Source organism: Vombatus ursinus, unplaced genomic scaffold, assembly GCF_900497805.2.
Source record: "Vombatus ursinus unplaced genomic scaffold, bare-nosed wombat genome assembly UNPS02009062.1, whole genome shotgun sequence".
In the NCBI taxonomy this organism is placed as follows: Eukaryota; Metazoa; Chordata; class Mammalia; order Diprotodontia; family Vombatidae; genus Vombatus; species Vombatus ursinus.
This window is the reverse complement of record NW_020948840.1, coordinates 18,114,753-18,136,734: the sequence shown is the minus strand read 5'-3', so window position 1 is coordinate 18,136,734 and position 21,982 is coordinate 18,114,753. Positions and strand designations below refer to the sequence as shown.

The 21,982-nt window shown below is 37.5% G+C and overlaps 1 pseudogene; it reads left to right on the top strand.

Moving 5' to 3' along the window:
- Positions 1 to 20,682: 20,682 nt before the first annotated feature.
- On the top strand, positions 20,683 to 21,465 carry LOC114034746 (annotated as a pseudogene).
- The last annotated feature ends 517 nt before the right edge of the window (positions 21,466 to 21,982 follow it).

Genomic DNA, 21,982 nt, shown 5'->3' with positions numbered 1-21,982 from the left:
ACACTGTTTTTCACCCATGGTCATTTGAAAGAGTTGGTTTGGACATCTGCCATGGAAAACAAAGCACATGACAGACACACATTACCTAGATTTGATAGGTGGCCCATTGTCTTCAGAACCACAGAATCTTAGATTCTCATTTTTGGGAAGGAATGCAAAGGCCATGGTCAAGATCCCCTTCTATAGCCTCACAGACAAGTTGGTCATCCTGCCTTTGCTTGAAGATGTCTCAGTAGAACCCTTTACTTTCCGAACCCATTGTACTTTTAAAAAGCTCTATTTTTTAGGATTCTCTCCCCTCCCTGCCCCCCACCTGCCATATCAAGCTTAAATCTGTCTCTCTACAGCATCTGTCTCTCTCTCATTCATTTTTCTTGGTTGTATCCTCTGGGACTTGGCAGAAAAAGTCTAGCTCCTCTTCCATACAATAGCTTTTCAAACACTTGAAAACTGCTATCAAGCTTCACCTGAATTAAAATGGTAGGGGGTAATGGGGTGGAGTAGAAATTATTTTGCCTCAGCTGAATCCAGAAAAAGCAGGAGTTTACATTCATGTCTGTAGACAAAGCAACAGTAAAAATAAATACATGGAGAGAGACAAACAGGAAAACTACTTTATGCTTAAATGTATCATACATAATGAAACAACGTCATTTTTAAACACACGCATTGAATGGCACAGCATTTAAGTACTTAATGGAAAAACTAAAAAAGACCTAAATAGTGAGACAATGATTACAAGTGAATTCAATGGGTTCTTCTGAGACTCAGACATGTGATGGAAAGATAAATGAGAAAGAAATATCTGAAAAGAATGTTAGAATTACTAGATATTGCTGATTTCCAGCAAATAATGAATGAGAATCTCAAATATTATACCCATGTTTAGTATTACACAAAAGCTTCAGAAAAAAATCAGTTGTGCTAGGGCATGAAGACCTCGTAGACATATTAGATGCATCCTTTATAGAATATAGTGCAATAAATATGGCAATCAATAAGGAAAAGATGAGCAAAAGAGGCTCAGAGACTAAAAATTATTTTAAAGAGTGGGTCAAAAAACAAATTATAAAAATAATAAATAATTATAATAAAGTAGATAACTATGAGACAACATACTAGAATTTGTGGGATTTAGCTAAAGCAGTCCTCAAAATTAAAGTTACATCTCTGAACACACACACACACACACACACACACGCACACGCACATTTAAAGAAGATGTATGAGGGGGCAGCTAGGTGGCCCAGGGGACAGAGCACCAGCCCTGGAGTCAAGAGGACCCGAGTTCAAATCAGGCCTCAGACCAAACACTTGACACTTTACTAGCTGTGTGACCTTGGGCAAGTCACTTAACCCCAATTGCCTAAAAAAAAAGAGGTATGACTTGAGCATGCAACTTTAAAAAATCTGAAATAATTCCTAAATGACAATAAAGGTAGATATCTGGGGAAAAAAAGTCTAAGGAGAGAGAAACAAAATTGAAAGCAAAAGACTATTGAACAGATAAACAAAAGAAGCCTAGGAAAAGAGGTTACAAAATTATTTCTATTTACAGATGACATGGTACTTTACTTAGAAAAAAATTTAACACAAAGATCATTTACCTTGCAAAATTTAATATAATCTTATAAGAAAAAAGATGAACTTTTAAAAGAAATGACAACTTCTCAGCATTTTTTTTAGAGAACATCAATGTTGGGAAGGATCTTTGAAATGCAAGCACAAAATGTAGAGGGAATCAAGAATAATTAAGCAAGACAATAATGGCAATCCTTAGTAGCAGGATATAAATAAAATGCACCAAATTATCAGCTTTTATGCCTATTACTTAAAAAACAGGAAAAAAAGTGATTTCATTTAAGATAATAAAAAAATCCATAGAATACTAGGAATTATCCTACTAAGCCACATACAGGACTTCTTAAATACAACTAAAATATTTTTGTAGAAATAACAACTGAGTAACTGAAGTCATAATTTTCATAGTTGGGTCACAACAAATAAGCAAAAATTATTTTACTTAAATTACTCTATGGATTCAGTGTCACGTTAATCAAATTATCAAAAAAATGCTTTCAGGAACTAAATATAATAATAAGACAATTCCTTTGGAGGAATAATATCTAGGGAATATCTAAGGATCTTCCATCACTCTTCTGGAGCTGTGATCCAATGTGACTTATTTTCTCCAATGATGCACATTGCAATTTATCTGTACTTACTCATCTTATACAACTTGAATTATCCCATAAATTTGCCAAAGAGGAACTACCAAAAATGCTAGGGACCTCCTTCCGGTTTTCCTTATACCATGAGGATAATACGAAGAGCACATGGTTGTTCAGTCACCTTCTCCTTGCTTTTGCCATGGGACCAGTCCATCTTATTTTTCAAAAATACATTTCCTCGAGTATGTTATTTTGCCACTCCTCCTTTGTAATTTGATTTCTTGTTTGCAGCCTGGTCTACTCCCATCATGCTTTTCTCCTTTGTTTTTGGGTGATCCTCAACTTTATTTCTTTGAAGACTACTGTTTCATCTCTTATAGCTATATGATATCACTGGAAAAATATTATTATAAAAAAATGGGCCTTTGTTTCAGTAAAAAGTTTTGACTTATTACAATAATTTTACATTTTCTTAGACACAATCCAGTCTTATCTCCTCCTCCTGTTTAATTTTGGGTCCAATTCATTGTCCATTTGCATCATCTATCCAATATGTGCAAATTATATAAAATATATTCATTATATATGTATGCATATGTGAATGTATGCATACATGTATGTGTATATATTTATATGCATGTGTATATATACACAGTGTATACCAATATACAAGTATATGTGTATATATATATATACACTAGTGTATACACATATGTGTGTATATATATATATATATACATATATACACACATATTCACACCTATATATTGATCGATGGATTCTATAAGTTGTCTATCCAACAGCATAGATCTGTAAAATGAGATAAAATATGTAAAGCTCTTGGCAAATTTTAAAGTGCTGTATTATCGATATAATCATTATTATTATTATTATTCATCCACTTGGTTTTTCCTCGTGGATAGTTATAAATTCTTCACAAAGATTATGGATCCCATTTTGGAGACTGCAACATACTAGGGTTTGATGCAACCAGCACATTATCATACACAAATATGAGCATTTGAAGGACCTTACCATTTTTAATCCTTTTCTACTTAAACTCTATGCTGTATGTCTTCCATGGCAGTGGCAAACACCTTTGGCGAGCAAATATCACCCTGTTTTGTTCCATACTGGATATTATTCACCAGAGTAGTGTCAAACACTACTCTGTGATTTCTCTTGTTTTACTTTTCAAGGAATCTTTAATAATTTTGACAAATGAGTGGGAGATACCTTGTTAAGGAATGGCATTTAAGCCAATGTTTTAGTCTACTGAAACACATGCTTTTTAAAATAGTAAAAACAAAAACAAATTCCAATAAGTACAATGGATTTGTATATTCTCTACATCTTTGAATTGATTTTGTCTGTAAAGATATGATCAGCTGGGGAATAACTCTAGTGAAAACTTTCCTGTTCCCTATTAATACCCTCCTCTAGAATACTTTTGATACATGTGTAGATTATTTAAATACCCAGATAGATCTATGATCTCATTGATTCAGGAATGTTTGATGCAGATCACAACCCATCCATGCCTGGCCATCCTCTACAACTCTCATTCAGGTTCTTATCACAGGGGGAATCCATGCAACATTCAGGGAGGCCTTTCTCAATTTCTCCTGACATTGTGAGGGCACCAGTGGACCACTCTGGTCTTCTAACTTGTTTCACCACATTCTCATCCCATCTTCTCTTTCTGCTGTCCAATTATTTGATGACACCCTTCTTCCCAGCACTCTTATGGAGCTCTTCATTAGTTATTGGTTGCAGCCTGTTCACACCTACTTGTGCCTTTCCATTGCCTTTAGTGTGATGCTCATCGTTAGTTCTTTGGAGGCAATGGCATTCCATGTCTCACTGCGATATGGCAACACCAATAAGATGGATATATTGAGAAACATGGGCTTTTGCTGTTATGGGAAGCATGGGGTCAATAAGGTACTTTTGCAATTTCCCCAAAGCAATCCAGCCCACTCGCCTCCTTTTTTTCCACCTCTGGGCCCACCTCATTGTCTCTTCTTGAGATACATTCTATTGGACAAGCTCTATAGGGTATACATTCAGATACATGTTGAAATAGAGGAAATTGATATCTTCCTCTTGGTCTTGCCTGAATGTCTGGACAGGCCAAATATTTTTGAGTAACTAAAGATCTCTTCCACAAGGCTTTGCAATATCTTGCAGCTTGATGTGATCAACAAAATGTCATCCAAGGATAAGAATATCTGAAAGAACTCATCATCCACGGGAAATCCCTCCTTCACCTGGTCTGTGCAGATAGATTCTCATCCATCACAATAGTGAATACTGTTGGCAAGCACATTATGCCTTGTCTGATGTTTGTTGTCAAAGGATCATTGAACAGCATTATTTCTGTTGTTACATCTTCCATAATATTGGTATATGGATAGGAGAAATCCCATCTTATGGGGAATGCCAATTTCATTCCTCTCTGTTCCTTATCCATATGGGGTGGTTTCCTGGGGTCCCTGTCCCCATGGTTGGGTCTCAAGTTCTGGTCTCCTCCAAGCCCACCATATTCAACTGAAATTACTCTGGTTATCCTCATTCCTAGACGTTGTTCCAGTTTGTAGATTCCATTCTCTTCTCTTTCTGAAAATTAAAATAGTTGTGTTTGCCTGTCCTTGTTCTTCATTATCTTCTTGAAGTCACTGACAGTGACTCAGCAGTCACTTCCCCAAGTTCTTTCAGTACCCTGGGTGTAGCTCATCACAAGATATTTTCTTACTATCTCTCAAAGTGTTTGGGGATATCAATTCTCTATTACCATTTCTGTCCTTTTCACTACAGTGATCATTGTTCTTGGAAGAAGAAATTGATGCAAAACCAGAGTTGAGTAGCTGTACCTTCATTCCATGGACCCCTGTTTTTGTCCGATCTTCCGCAAATAGTGGTACAAGGTCCTCCTTGGTCTTTTTTTTTTTTTTTGTCCTTAGCTTTTCTTTTAGGATTCAGCTGATTTTGAGCTTTTGCACTCTTATCACTATTTCTCTAGGGCCATACGTCACACTCATTATCTACTACCTACCCTTGTTTCCATCTTTTTTGTATTTCTTTAAAAAATCTAAGTTGCCTTGACATGTGGTTTCATCTGGTATTTTGTTGCTTTTCAGCTGGCAGAAGGAAACTTCCTCTACCAATGCAGATTAGAACCTGCTCTGCAACTGACAGCCTTAGAGAAAAGCCCAAGGCACTGAGAGAGTAAGTGCTTTGCTCAGGGTCACACAGTATGTGTCAATGACAGGACTCAGACCCAGGTCTCCCTGACTCTAAGACTGGCTTGCTTTACATTTTGCCCCTGTCTCTCACTGGTCTGGTCCACAGGTTTGTTGATCTCTTTGCATTTATTTTGATCTTTTTAGGAAATGACCCCTTTTCTTCCTCACTGGAATTAATTCTCTTTATAGCCCTAGAATTTCATTATTAAGTATTTCACACCTCTTTTAGTCTATTGTTGCAAACAAAATTTAACCAATAAGTAAAATGAGGCCATTTCTTCAAGCAAAATATCATTTATTAATAGGAACATGAGGTCTATTAATAAAGGACAGGTCAATGGCCTGATTCTATTTGTGCCAAAGACCCAGAATGAGAGCTGGCAGGGTCATTTATACCTAGGTGTATCTTCTTTCTGATTGGCCTGACAGTATATCATTGGGATCTCCCCAACCTGGATTGGGGAATATTTTAATGAGGAGGTAAGCTAAGAACTCTCAGCTTTTCCCTATTCCTTCATCTGTGAGAGGGCTGAAGGAAGTTGGGAAAAGAGGGCTGGCCCTCAGATGTGGCCCATCATGCCCCTCTCTGACTTCTAAGGACTTCAGGTTGCTAGCAATCTGAATCAGAAAAACATAAGTCATCTCAATCAGGTCTTTACCGGCTTGTTCTCCCCTTCGTGGACCAGGTCACCCCAAAATTTAATGAAGAAAGCAAGGACAAAGCTCATACTCCCGGGGGAAGATCTAATTCAAGTTGAGTCCTGCTGATAGCATAAATAGAAGCCAGAGTACCATTTGTGTGGGGCTTAGCTTAGACCAGTTAACAGGCAGATGTATTGGGGGTTAGGAGTGATTACATTACTAGGTCATGCTCTTTAGAGATTACCGGCCTTTTCAGAAGTGGGATCTTGACAAAAATAGGAGGAAAAAGGATAGATCACAACTTAATAATTGGTTATTAATATAATAGTATAATAGTAAAATAGTAATTTCTCTCATTATATTTTAGAATTTTAGGCATTAGCATGCCACTTAACCTTTCTACAAACCTTTTGTGATCTGTTCTCTAGAAATCAAGGATGCATGTCAGACAATAATCAGATTTCCTCTATCACAAATGCCAAATTGGAATGGTCACCTACAAGGTTCTTATCATTTCTGTCCTCAATAACCAGTTCCTCCATTGTGAGAATCAGGTCTAGAGTGAACAATTTCCTTAGCTGGTTCTTTCACTTTTTGAAAAAGGAAATTATTATCAAGGCAAGTCAAGGAATTATTGATTGTTCTGTTTTTGATTCAGAGAGAGCTCCAGCATGTGCCAAGATAATTAAAGTCCTTACTATCTGATATTTCCAGGCCAGCCTTTTGATCAGTTTCCCTATTTCATCTTTTTCTCCTTCAGTTCAAATGTTCTGTTCTGTTTTTAGTATTTTCCAATTACAGTATTGCTTCTGTTTCTGTCTCCATTCATTCGTTATCCAAGAAGATGGCTTTCTATCATACTTCCCTACTTTGGTTTCTAGACTTCCTTATGTGACTATATCTTTTTACTATACAATGCTGTACTACCTTTACCATCAACCCTTACCTAAATAAAATATTAACTACCCAGAGTAATATTCCAGCCATATTTCACATTTCACCAAGTCTCAGTGATACTTATGAGGTCGAATTTACATCCTTTTAAAATCTGTTATCTCCAGTTCACCTTGTTTGTTACTCATATTTTTAAAAACTGCATATAGAGTCCAGGTTGTGATTTGTAGATTCACCAGCCTTTTCAGTCTTTTCAAGCCATGACAGCCCTTATGATATCTCCTCACTTTTCACCTGACTTTATAACTCAGGTACCTTGCTTCCCACCTCCCACTTTTCAACCTTTTGTATATTGTCTTCCCTCAGTAGATTGTAAGTTCTTTGAGAGAAGGGATTGCTTTTTTTTTTTGTATCATCAGCTCTTAGGCATATGGTAGGTGGCTAATAAATGTTTTACTGACTATTCACTATTGAGCTTATAGAGTTCAGAATGCCAGATGGCTAAAAACTAGTGCCTAAACTAAAGAATATAATTCAGACCTAGTGGCTGAAGCTGAAAGAATTGTATTTCATCTCTGCAGCGTAGAGGCTTACTAATCACAGCCTACTAGATGTTTTAGACAAAGTATTAGGTGACCTTGGATATAGTCAGTTCAAGGAAGACCAGCTTGAACAGAGAAACGAAGCAGTTGAAATGCAATGATTCTCGGGGAGTAACATCAAAGAGCAACACAGTGACTTCACCAGGAGACACTGCTAGTCCTGCAAAGTTTCGGATGCATTTCTTTTCTACATGTGTGCTCCAGCCATGTGTGTTTGTAGTGTACAGTTTCCTGCATGCATATGCCCTAAAAACATATGTTCCCCACATGTATCTATCCCATGCACGATCCTGATGCTAGGCCAATTTTTCTAACTGAGAATGTGTGTATTTGTGAGAGATTTAAATTTGGGGTTGGTAAAAGGACTCTTCTACTGTTACTTTTGCTGTTTTGTTATTTTATTAATTTTTTTTTAACTAAGTATGTCTTCTGGCCGAACAACAAAAAATAAGATAAATACATTGATATTGAATTAAGAGTTGTAGTATGGAAGGGATTGTGACCAACAAAATACTTAAGCCTCTGGTAGCTTCTAGAGCCTGAGCCCCATGGACCATGCATGTACAGGCATCAGGCACTTAAAACCATGGACTTCATTACTGGTTCCTGTTTTGAATTTTGTTTTGTGTCAATTTCTGAGCATTTCTACAGCTATTCTTCCTTCATTACAGTTCCTCTTCATAGTATCTAGCTTGACAGATATAGTTAGGTAACTTTTTCTCTTCCTCTTCCTTTTCTGTTTAAATCCTTTTCATTTGGATTAGCAAGATTGCAGGCAAATATCCCGCCCCCCACCCCCTCATTTTAACCAGCCCTTATTAGGTTCTCTATTCCTGGTCAAGAGTCTACTTTTCTTATTTTTAAGCTGTGGTCCAGAATTACAAATGCTCTTCTCAGACACTAGCTTCTTAACTAGTGCATCACTTTCCAAATCTGCCTTTCTTTTCTGAGGCCCTTTACTATAGTTGGCAGCTATGATGAGAACACCATTTGTATCCTTGCGATCTTCAGTTCCTTGCCCAACACACTGGCAATACCTTCTAGAGTACTTTTGGCAGTATCATCTGTGCCCACAGGAATCAGCAGGAGTGGTTAATAGTTGTTATGTCTGACATGTCTTGGGAGGTCCTTCTCATCTATAAAACAACAATAATAATAATAATAATATAACTTCCATTTAAGGAAGACACCCAGGTCAGTCATCACTTCATTTACTACCTGGCTATACTCTAGGCTTCATCATGCCCCTGCACAGCATACCTTCCTTCCCCCTGGCCCCTTTTCAGCTTCTTTTTATGTGTTGTCTTCTCTCATTAAACTAGAACAGACCAAACAGAAATCAATGACTATATAAGATAGCAAGAAATATTAGAAAAATTTCAAAAAGTGAAAAAACAGAAGAAAATGTAAGATATCTGATACAAAAGAAAATTATTCTGGAAAACAAGTTAAAGAGATAACTTAAGAGCCATTGGACCTCCTGAAAACTATGATTTAGGGGAAAAAAAAGCCTGAACATTATATTTAAAGAAATCACAAGTGAGAACTTCCCAAGTTTATTAGATCTATATGGCAAAGTAAAGAGAAAAAATTTACCAATTACCTCTTGAAAGAAACTTCAAAAGGAAAAAGTCCCAGAAATATCATAATCAAAATCCAGGGCTTCCATATCAAAGAAAAAACACAGAGAATTCAGAAAGAAACAGTCAAATACCCAGAAACTATGGCCAGGATTACATAAGACTTGGCAGCTTCTATTAAAAATGAGAGATCTTTGAATATAATATTTCAAAAGCAGAAAAGATAGGCTCACAAGCAAGGATAACTTACCTGACAAAGCTGAATATAGTACTATTGGGAAAAGAAAGCAGACCTTTACTGATATAAAGGACTTTCATATATTCCTGATGAAAAAGCCCAGAGCTCAGTTGAAACTTTGAAATATAAACACAAAAGACAAGAGAAATCTAAGAAAGTAAAATTATTTGAACAATTAGAAGGGTCTATATAACGATGTGACTAACATTCTAATAGGGGAGAAGAAATAAATGTCATTTCAGAACCTTAATGTCTTTATAGTGTACTGAGAGAGTTAAATAAGAAAAATGGAGGGTTTGTGGATGAATTGGTTTTGTTCTGAGGGTTTTAAGAAGGGAAAGAAAAGGAGGAATGGTTAAAAGAAGAAATATCTTAGTATGGAAAGCAGAAAGAGGGGGTTAGAATTTGCTATTTTCTCAGAATTGGGGTAGGGAGAATAATCTCCAAGCATAGAGGAAGGAGTGGGAAGTGTGGACATCAGATGAACCTTACTCTTATATGAAATACACAAAGGTAGGTTGAACACACATAGACACACACACAGAGTTTGATGTAGAAGTATATCAAACTCAAGAGGGAAACAGTCAGGGAAAGGGGGGGTGATACCAGGAAGAGAATAATCACAAACAAAACCAGCTTTCTGACCTTGAAAGGGGAGATTAAAAGGAGGAAAGAGATAAGAACTAGAATCTAAAGGGGTGCCTTAGGTTGCCTCAGACAATTGGAAATTTCTGAGCAAATTGGCATGTAAGAATGTAACTGAATATTGCTCTGTAAGCAATGATGAAAGAGATGATTTCAGAGAATCTTAAAAGTGTGAACTGATGCAGAATGAAGTAAGCAGAAACAGGAGAATGATTTATGCAAGGACAGTTACATTGTAAAGAAAAGCAACTTTGAAAGACTCAAGAACTCTGATTAAAGCAACCACACCTGTTTAACCAGTGCAAGTGTAGAGACTAAATTAATAGAATGGTGGCTGAAGCCTACAGACGATGGGCACAAAAGACTTACATTTTTGGATATGGGGGGAAAAGAACCAGAGGAAGTCCTTGGGAGATTGGGCAGGCGCTCTATGGAGGATTTCTGGAAAGGCACGGTCAAAAATCATAATCACATTGGACCAGAAGGCATGAATATGTAGGAAACTATACCAATGGAGGGAATTCCTACTCAAGTGAGATTGTATATCTAATGAAGAAGCTAGGTGCTCAAGCCAATTCTATGATTACAACATAGAAAGTATGACTATAGAATAACAAGACTATTTTTTAAAATAAAAAATCAAAGTCATACAATGAAATGAAGGTTGTCCCCTTCAAAATAGTTATCCCATGAGGTTATGTACTTATTCCAATGATCTAGCTGTTGCTCAAAATATTTGGGTAAGATTTCTTTGGGGCGTATCTTTGTACCCTCAATCACATTCTATTGAGTATGCTTTTGTGATGACAAATCTTTGTCCATTGTGAGTAATTTTGATTTTGAAGAGTAACCAAAAGCCATTTGGAATTGAAGTTTATGAAAAAGGTAAGTTATGGTACTAGAGAAACTGCTTTGGGGCAAAAATTGATTCACAAAAGTTGTCTGTCCTTTGTTTTTTGAAGAGGACCAATGACATCACAGGGTTGCACATGAATTGGATTTAAGTGGTGCAGAGTTGTCCAAAGTGATCAGCCTCACTCTCTCTTCTTGAGTCATGGAAGCCCAGTGGTGAAATGGTGAAATAGCCAATTCTACCTACTTTTACACAGTCTTTCAAATCCTCAAGAATTTCAACACCTTGAGCTGGATAGCTATTCAACTTAGTGGGATGAATAGTCTTTAGACAATGTCATTGAATTCTTGAAGGGTGTGACCAGGAAGAACCTGGTAAAGTCTTCCAGAATCTCTCTTATGTCTCCTTAAGGAGATGAATTGTCTTGTGAGGTAATGTCCCCCGTTATCCTGGAAGAGAACTTTGTTTTAGAATTGGTAATGTCTCCCAGATGAGGCAAGACTTGGCTTACCCTGAGTACTAGCTGGCCCACTGGCACCCCATTGAGGATGACTGATTCGTGGCCAGTTCTTACATCTGGGATTCATTCTTGCATTTGACATTTAGATAGACTTACCAGGTTCTTCCTGGGCCACAGATTATATTTCTGAGACAAATTAACTATGTTTTCACTTGCGATTTGGACATATTTGCTTTTGTGAGTCTGGGGCATTTGGTAATGTATCTATCGTATCTGTAGTTATCTATAGCCACTGTATCTCCCTATCTTTGTTACCAGACAATGCTAAAAATACCATGTTTCGTTACCATCTACTATTTTTCTCCAAAATGTTGAATTGTTCACATTGCCTTAAATATCAAAACAAAACCCAAGGACTTTCTGTTTCTGTTCTTCCCCCACAAGTATGGGATAACATTCACAGAATGATAGGGATTTCAGAATTAGAAGTGACTTCAGAGGTCATCAGCCTCTATCTGAACAAGAATTGCCTCTTTTGTATTATATCCCTATACGTTCTTCTAGAGCAACATTTCCAGTGAGGGGGAACATACAACCTCTCAGGGTAGTCCATTACAATTTTGGATGGATCTAAGTGTTAATAATATCCCCCCCCTTAAATCAAGATACTATCCTATTGTTCAGATTTCTTTATAGAATAAGTCTGGCTCATTATCCAAATATAACTCTTTAGCCACCATCTTCGCTATTAATTATCTGAACAAACCAAGTCTCTGACATTTTCTTCATGTTCATCAGCCTATAGGGGATTGAATGAACCTTTGTGTATCATGGACACACCCACCTTTGTGCATCATGGACATTCACCTTGGTGTATCATGCATGCATGCTTGCCTTACCTTCTTTAAACTTTTTGTGTTGACCAGAAGCACTTCTTTTTGACATTACTTCACCTCCTCTAGCTCTTTTACTATGTCAGGTGCCTCATTCATGTATTTGTTTCCATGTTACCCCTAATCATTTCTTAATTCATTGCCTTAAACAATAGTCAATCATTTATACATTGCAATAGATACTTCTGCTAACCCAAGGCTGACTGATGCTCAAAGTATTGGTGCTGCGAGCTGAACCATGTTGCAACATGTCCGTGCTGTGACTTTTTTTTCCTGTTTCCACAAGTCACTAAAAAAGTGAATGTCATTACTTTATTGTAGCACTTCATGCTGACAGGCTACCTGGTATAATGGTGGTAACTTCTGGTTATCAATGAAAAATTCCCCTGATGACATACATATAGGGGATGCATTATGATAACAGTTTCTAGTATGTTCATGGTATAAAAATTTTATTTTTTTAAAGACTGGTTTTCCTATCTCACTTAAGTTAGAAATGCAGGATCTAGTCATAGGCCCAACCCCACTCCAGATCACCATGGGAGCTTTGACTTGCTCAGTTTTCAACCTAGATTTGTTCAACCCTCTTTAAGCAACCTGGTGCTCCTGCTCCCTGGGAGCTCTCCATATTAATGCTAACTTAGTATGGACAGCAGATCAGAACAGTCCATGATAATTCTCAACTCTGAAGCTCAAAAGATCTGTTAGCCTCAGCCTCCTCAGTAGCTGGTTTTATAAGAACACAATCAGATGTAGAATAATAATATGAATTTGTATTTTATGTTAACTCATGTATATCTACATTTATAAATACTATTTAATAGGCCTCCTCACCTCCTTAACATAGGACCTTGAAAGCAATACTCAAGTTCAAAGCAGTCTTTTATCCAAAATTACAGTAAATGAATCTTCATCTAATATTTTTCTATCAGAGCAAAAAAAGGCACACACTAACTCAAAGTGAAGGCCAAGAATGAAATAGAATAGCAGATAAATAACGTCATTTTCTGTTTCTCCATTGAATTGTTGCTAGTAGGAGTCCTATTCCCCACAGGAAGTGACCATATGTCTTTTTTGTTAGTTAACCTATAGCTTCAGATATATTTCGGTTCTTTTGTGAGTCAGATCCATGGCTCTGTACAACCAAGAGTTGAATGGCAAAATATGTTCGGGCTAAATCTTTTCTTTAACTGATCTTGCTCCCTTCCTCCCATCATACACATGAATCCTCAGTTCTGATTAATATTTGAGTTGGACTAAGTAAATTCCTTTCAACTCTCATCATGCCTCTGTCTGCTAGGGCCATGATAATTGTCCTGGAGCTTTGCTTAGCAACGCTGAAGGCATAGAGCAGAGCTAGTGACTTCTGTCCTCCTTGCCTAATCTCTATTGTTACTCTCCTCACACTATATATGTGTGGATATACACATATGTACTTATACATGTGGATATAAATAGATATATGAATAGGAAGATATATCTATACATAGACACACAGCTAGCTAAAGCATTTATTTAGCATTTTCTATGTGCTAGACACAAACACTAGGCACACAAATACAAGCACACAAAATGTCTTTATATGTACCTGTACCCATATGTATATATGCTTATATGAATAAATATGAATATACATATATCTCCATGTGTTTAGATATTCATTTTGTGTTTGTATTTGTGCACGTGATACTCACGTACATACGTGTATGTGTATATACATACATGTATATGAGTATGTACATAACCATACACGCAAGTATATACTCACACATTGTGTTTGTATGATCAGAGCTTAGCACAGTATCTGGCCTACAGTAAGTACTTAATAAATGCTTTATTTACACATATCTTTATAAATGTATATAATGTCTTCCACAAATATCCAATTCTGATAGCCTACAGTGGTATTGAGGTCACCTAGGATTCTTGAAATGCCAGGGAAATGCGAGCTCTGGCAGTTTTGATGGGGGTAGAAAGACTGTTGAGTTTGGTCTTAGTCAGAGATTGAATCTGATGTCCAAGGCCCAATGTGGTAAAGTGTGGAGAGGAACAGCACCAGTAGATTGCCCACTAACTGAGGAACTCTGGTCATAGCAATCCATGAAGCAGAGAAAAAAAAATTTAAATGCTATTCAGGCTTGTGTAATTCTTTCCTGCTTTTGTGATGATGGTAACAGCAGGCAGAAAAGTTTGTAATGAGTGTTTAAAATCACACAATTTTTAGACCACCTACAAAATGACTTGAAATGAAGATTTTTGTGGCACTGAACCCACAAAGATTAAAAATCTCCAGTAATTCAGTAGATAATCTATGTAGGCCTTATAAAAAGTAATGGGTTAGAATATCATAGGATCAGAAGGCATGGGTGGCTTATAGTCTATACTGTGGAGAGGTTGGTGGGCTAAGTAAATTTCTTTCAGACCCCATCATTCTCCTGTCTTCTAGTCCCATTCTAATTGTCATGCTCATATTAATGAGATCACAGATCCATGGAATAATATATAATTTATGCATAAAGAAGATATATTTGTTCATAATTATTCTAATTTGTATTCATAATTATATTCAATTCAATTTTTAAAGCTTTTATTAACTACCAATTATTGGCTAGGTACTGTGCTATTCTCTGGGGATACAAAAAGAAAAATGAGACTATCTTTACCCTAAAGTAGCTTATATTCAACTGGGGGGAAAGTGACATGTAAACAGGTAAGTAAATACAAAACATATATGAAGTGAATATGTAACCCAGGGCCTCATACTGCAAGCTCTGGGATTATAGTCAGTCAATAAACATTTATTAAGCACCTACTATGTCCTAGATACAGTGCTAAGCAAATATGAAAAAGAAAGTCAGTACCTGCCCTCAAGGAGCTTACAATCTATTGGGGGAAGATAACTGAGAGATGAAAGAGTGCTGAAAAGGAGAGGGGGAAGGTAGTTGTTGTCAGGGTATGTGGAAAAGTTAAAAAAAAATCCCAAATGAGAGCAGCCAGGTGGAAAGGAGGAAATGGCTTATGAAGACTGAGGTCAATTTGAGGGGCAGCTCACCTTTCCCTCCACCCTCCCCTTCGCTCCCCGATCATATCTCTTTGGCTCATGTTGCCTTGAGCTAAAGGTAACACCAAGGACATCTCTAAATGTAGCTTATGTGCTAGTCTTCCTGGATGTGGATAAAAGGACCCCCAGATCCTAATAGAGTAATCAAGATAACCACATATATTGAGCTTAGGACAGCCTCTATTCCACCCCAAAGAAAATGCATCAACTGACTCACATTATTCCATAAATATTTGTTATAATTCTCACTCTCTAGTGAGTCTTACCTTTCCCCAGGGTCCCTCTAGACACATAGCACTAGCTTGTGATTTGGACTCCATTCAGGAAAGAAAATGAACCTAAGGTTTCTAGAAGGAACCCGCCAGTCCCAGTGAATCTCACTTTCATCCCTGAAACCAATAAGAGCATTCAACCTTATGATAAGGCGGATGGGGTGGGATGAGGTTATACTCTCCTACAAAGGAAATAAATTTAGTGTTGAGTTTTTATAAAAATAACCCATCTTTACTTAATCAGTCAATCAATTAATAAACATTTATTAAATGTCTACTGTATTAGGCACTGGAGAATAAAAAAAAAATCCTGCCCTCAAGAAACTTATATCCTATGAAAAATGCAATCCATCCCCAGAGAAAGAGCTGATGGTGTCTGAATACATATTGAAGCACACTTTTTTTTAAACTTTCTCTATTTTTCTTGACTTTTTTTTGGTCTATGTTTTCTTTCATAACATGACTATTATGGAAATGTTTTGCATGACTGCTCATGTATAACTTATATTAAATTGCTTTCCTTCTCATTGGAGGGGTAGGATGGGGAGTCAGGAAGGAAAAGAGTTTGGAACTCAAAGTTTTTAAAATGAATGTTAAAAGTTGTTTTTACACATAACTGGGAAAAAATAAAATGCTAAATAACCTTATATCCTAAAGGGTCAGGCAACATATTCATGTTGCTTTATATTTAAAATGTTTACCTCACAACAAACCTGTGAGCATGGTTTAAGGGTGGAGTGGAATTTTTCTCAGTGCAAAAGGAAATGGAACAACAGGGATTGAATCTCACCAACATCAGGCTCTAACCCACCAAAATCTTTTTTCTATTAAAGAACACCGACCGACCTACCAAAAAAACATCAATCAAAGGTCACATGAATAAACATTCCTTAAAAAGAAAACATTATACTCATCTGTTTTTCCTAATGAAGAATAGAAAACTACTCAATAAATGTAAGAAAGAATAAAAATTATGCTGCACTTCTCTACTGTGACTAGCTAAAGGAGGAAAAGGAGAAAGGAAGAGGAAAATGCAGAGGGGGGAAAGAGAGAAACAGATGGAAAGAGATGGAAAACAGGTTTAGAAAGATACAGAGAGGGAATGACAGAAATTCATGCGGAAAACGCAAAGAGCCAGACAAATGTGAACCAAGGGACAAAAAGGAAAAATCAAAGACACACCAAGAGAGACACAGATGTCAGAAAGAACAAACATAAATACACACACATGGATTTTCATGGCATGATTTCCCTGGGTTTTTCCACTTAAAATGTTTAAATGTATTTGCATTTTCACAGCTGTAAGTACAAATGGGAATGGTGCTTCTTGGTACTTGCCTCAAAGACTAGACACGATTAAATTGAAATAAGCTAGAGGTTTCTCATTTTTTATTTAATCAATTGAATTAAAGAGCATAGAGTCCCCTCCATATAGAGAGCTAAAGACAGTGCATGTCACTGAAGAAGTCATTTATTTTATATAAATTTTGTCACAATAGTATATTATATAAATACATAAATATGTATATGTGTATATGCATACACACATACACATGTGTATATACATAAATGCATACAGATGCACACATAGATATATATGTATAAACATATATGTATAGGTATACTATATACACATACACATATATACATATGCATACATACATATACACACATACATGCTAAGAGACACTATGACTAGAATATTGAATGGGTTCAGGAAAACTTGAGTTCAAAACCTTCCTTGGACACTAGCTATGTGACCCTGGGAAAGTCACTTAACCTGTCTTACTCACCTTCCTCTGTAAAATGGGGAGAATAATAGTTCCTAATGTACAGGGTTCTTGTAAGGAGCAAGTGAAATAATATATGTAAAGTGCTTTGAAACCTTAAAGTGCTAGATAAATGTTAGGTGTTCTTACTATTGTTGTAGTAGTGGTTTTTGTTGTAGTAGTAATATGGGGGGGGGCAGCATGCTACAGTAGACAGACCACTGGTCTAGTCTTTATAATGGTAAGTCATTAAACTTCTTTATTCTCCATTTTTTTTTCATTTCTAAAATATGAGAAAGTTGGATCATCAAGTGATCCCACACATACACACTAGCTCTAAAAACTATGAATCTGTTTAGCCATATATTTTTAAAATTGACTGCATCTATGGAAACATACAAAGTTCCCCACACTAATTTGTCCCTTTGTCAGGATCAGTTCCCTGTATCTCCTTGTCTATTCAGTTCCCTTCCCTAATTCTTCCTTCATCTGGCCCATTATGGCATCCAGCTCTTAGCCTGTTCATGCCTAGCTTCCAGAGAGGGACTTTCAGGTTTTCCAATTTCTCATACGGTTGTTCTGGAAGCTTAGCCTTGTTCCCAGCCTTCTTTCTTCTTACTCTACTAATCCTGGAATCTCAGATCTAAGAAATTCCAGTCTCTGTGGCCTTGAGGTGCTAACTTTGCTGACAAAGTGCATCTGAGTGAGTGATGATGTGTATACAAAATGCCTTTCTCTAAAATGAGTAGATGGATTTGGACAAACCTGGCTATGACTTGGCATGTAATTGAGTTGCAGATATGCCTTTGATCTACGCTAATGTTTCCTCAGGGCCTGAAGACTTCCTTCAGAGAGATGTTGGGTGTTGAAACTAGACTGGAGGTTGGGAGAGGGGAATGGAGATTGGGCATGTGGAGCAGGTGGGGAATGGAGTAGGGCTGTGGTTATGAAAGAATTCAAGGCTTTAAGATTGGGAAGATATGAATTTCCAGGAAAGCAAAGTGGATTTGAGATGGGGATCTTGTCACTGGGATAGTCTGAAATTTCTTCCAGGTTTAAATGAATGTCTTTTGATCTTTGATAGGCTCAGTTGGGCAATTTTTAGCATTCCTTGTCTCTGCTCTGTGGAATCTAGACATAGTGAGGGTCTGTCCAAAGAATGGGTCTTAATTATGCAAAGGAGTGGGAGGCAAAAGTCTTAGAATAAAAAGCTAGACAGAAAGGTTGGGTGGAGCAGACTCCCAGAAGAAGAACTGAGAGAGATGAGTCAGTGGAGTCAAAGAAAAAGCTGGCTTAGTTCCATTCATATTTCAGTGAAGACCAGAAATAAATATTACCATGGATTTTTAGGATTTCTTGTAACTGTGTAACTTCCTCTCTTGATTATTGCAAACTCCTGCCTGTTCTCCTGTAGGTATTCACAATAAAATGCTTTTGAAAACCTCAGGAGGTTTGGAGTGGTTACTTAAGAGCAGGAAGACTTAGGGACATGCTGTCTAACCAGATTCTGTTTGGCACAGGAGAGGAATAGAGTGGAAGGGCAGGAATAGAGTGGGAACAAAGGAGAGGGATTAGATAAAATAAGCATAGGATCATAGTAATAATAATAACAATAGCTAGCATTTATATAGGATTTCATAATTTTGCAAAGCATTTTTAAAATATTATTTTATTCTCATAACCCTGAGGGGTGGGGTAGGTATTATTATCATTCCCATTTTATAGATGGGAAAAGTGAGGCAGAAGTTAAGTGACTTGTACAGGGTCACATAGCTAGTAAGTGACTGAGGCAGAATTTAAACTGAGGTCTTCCTGTTCTCTAGGTTCAGTGCTCTAGCCATTGAGCCACCTAGCTGCCTCTAGGAGTATAAGATCTAGAGCTGAAAGGGACTTCATAGTTCATAGACCACCTCTTTCATTTTACCGTGCAAGTGACTAGAAGTATAAGGATCAATGCTTCCTTCCTTCATGTTCTTGGCCAATGTGGTCCATTATTTTCCCATAAGCTTCTAAGCCAAAGACATAGATTGCCTTGGTGTTCTCCTTTAAACTGGCTAGAGCTGGTCCTTTTCTCAGTCAGCATCCTCCTTGAACTCTCTGCAGCCTTTGACACTGTTGATCACTCTTCCTCGCTATTTTCTTTTCTTAGGTTTTTGGGATACCACTCATTCTCTCCTGGTTTTCTTCTTATCTATCTGACTTCTCCTTCTCTTGTCTTTTTTGCTGGATCTTCATTCAGATCATACCCGCTAAATGCAGGTGTTCATCAGGCTTCTGTCTCACGTCCTCTTCTTTTCTAGTTTCTTACTACTTCACTGGTCTTATCAACTCCTGTGGATTTAATTACCATCTCTATGCTGATCTACCCTTCCTGCTCCAACCTCTCTGCTGGCCTCCAGTCTCACACCTCCAACTGCCTTTCAGACAACTCAGACTGGATGTCCAGTAGATATCTTAAACTCAACAAGTCCAAAATAGAACTTATTATCTTTCCCCTTAAACACCCTCCCCACCCGCAATTTCCCTATTACTACGGAGGGCAAAACCATGCTCCCAGTCTCCCCAGCTAGTAACCTTAATGTCAATCTATACTCCTCATTATATCTCTCCATCCTCTATCCCAGCCTCTGCCATGTTTAATCCATTGCCAAGGCCTGTGATTTCACCTTTGCTACATTTCTCAGATACACCCCCTTCTCTCCTTCAACACTGCCACCACTCTGGTTCAGGCCCTCTTCACCTTGCACTCAGACCATAGCTATAACCTTCGGGTGGGTCTGCCTGCCTTAAATCTCTCCCCACTCTAATCCACCTTCCATTTAGCCACCAAAGTGATTTTCTTAAAGCACAGATAAAGCACAGATCTGTCACTAACCTACCCTGCCTCTAATCACCATTCAATAAATTCCAGTGGCTCCCTATTGACTCCAGGAGCAAATACAAAATGCTCTATTTAGCATCAAAAGCCCCTCATAACTTTGCCCCCTTCTACCTTTTCAGTCTTTCTATACTTTACTCCCTACCACCATGTACTCTTTGATCAAGTGAACTGGCCTCCTGGCCCTTCCATGAACAAGACACTCCATCTCTCAGCTCTGGGCATTTTCTCTAGTGTCTCCCAGGCCTATAATGCTCTCCCTCTTCATCTTCACCTACAGGCTTTAAGTCCCAGGTAAAATCTCATCTTTTATAGGAAGCCTTTCTCAACTGCTCTTAATTCTAGCGCCTTCTTCTCCAATAAATTGTGAGCTCTTTTGGGACAAGGATTGTCTTTTGTATCTTTTTTGTATACCCAGAGCTTAGCATAGTGGCTGGCACGCAAGAAGTGCTTAATAAATGTTTGTTGAAGCTGGAATCATGGCGGGCATAGAAGAAAAGAAGAAGCTACCATCTGTTCCAGAACCCCTTCTGAAAAAGCAAAAGGCTTTTGCAATACTGAAGGCCAAATGCCTAAAGAAGAAGATGGCTGTAAAAAAGCTTCGTAAAATATGGAGGAAAGTTGTCTATGGAAAGCTAAAGCCTACCATAAGGAGGAGTACAGACAGATGTACAGAAGTGAAATCTGGCTGGCTAGAACGGCATGCAAAGCTGGCAACTACTATGTACCTGCTGAACCCAAGTTAGCTTTTGTGATCAGAATCAGAGGTATCAATGGTGTTAACCCAAAGGTCCGAAAAGTTTTGCAGCTTCTTCGTCTTCGCCAAATCTTCAACGGCACTTTTGTTAAGCTTAATAAGGCTTCCATTAACATGCTGAGGATTGTGGAACCATACATTGCATGGGGTTACCCAAAACTGAAGTCTGTGAATGACCTGATTTACAAACGTGGTTATGGCAAGATCAAGAAACAGAGAATTGCCCTGACAGATAATGCCCTTATTGCAAAATCTCTTGGTAAGTATGGAACTATCTGCATGGAGGACTTGATCCATGAGATCTACACTGTTGACAAGCACTTCAAAGCTGCCAACAACTTCCTGTGGCCCTTCAAATTATCTTCTCCACGAGGTGGAATGAAGAAAAAGACTACACATTTTGTGGAAGGTGGAGATGCTGGCAACAGGGAAGACCAGATCAACAGGCTTATTAGAAGAATGAACTAAAGGTCTCTACCATGATTATTTTTCTAATGGTCTGTTAATAAAAATGCCTGTGACAAAAAAAAAATTGTTTGTTGATTGGCTGATTGGTCCCAAGCAAATGCTGAAATTCCCAAGATATTTGCTAAGTCTAGACCTAGCAGTACCATAATGTCTACTTTCTTGATGATACCCACAACTTCCCTAAGAAACTCCAGAATTGCTAAATGACATAATCCAAACGTGGGTAGTCCTTCTCATTCATCCCACATGGCCTAGGCTTCTAATATTCTGCATGTCTTTCATAAAATACCTAGAATCTGATTTTCACTTGGAATTCACTATCTGATATAGTAAGACAAAGAATAAAATGGAAAGTGCACAGGGAAATAATGATGGAGTATAGGAATTAAATTTTGGGGGGCTTGGAGCCCCTGTATCTGATCTCATCTCCACTCCATATATACAACTAATGGTATAGTATCTAAGTACTTAAAGGAAAGGAGAATTTAACCACTTTATAAGAAGAAACAAATAGAAAAATTATAATGGTTGGAGATCTCAGTGTGCCCTTTTCA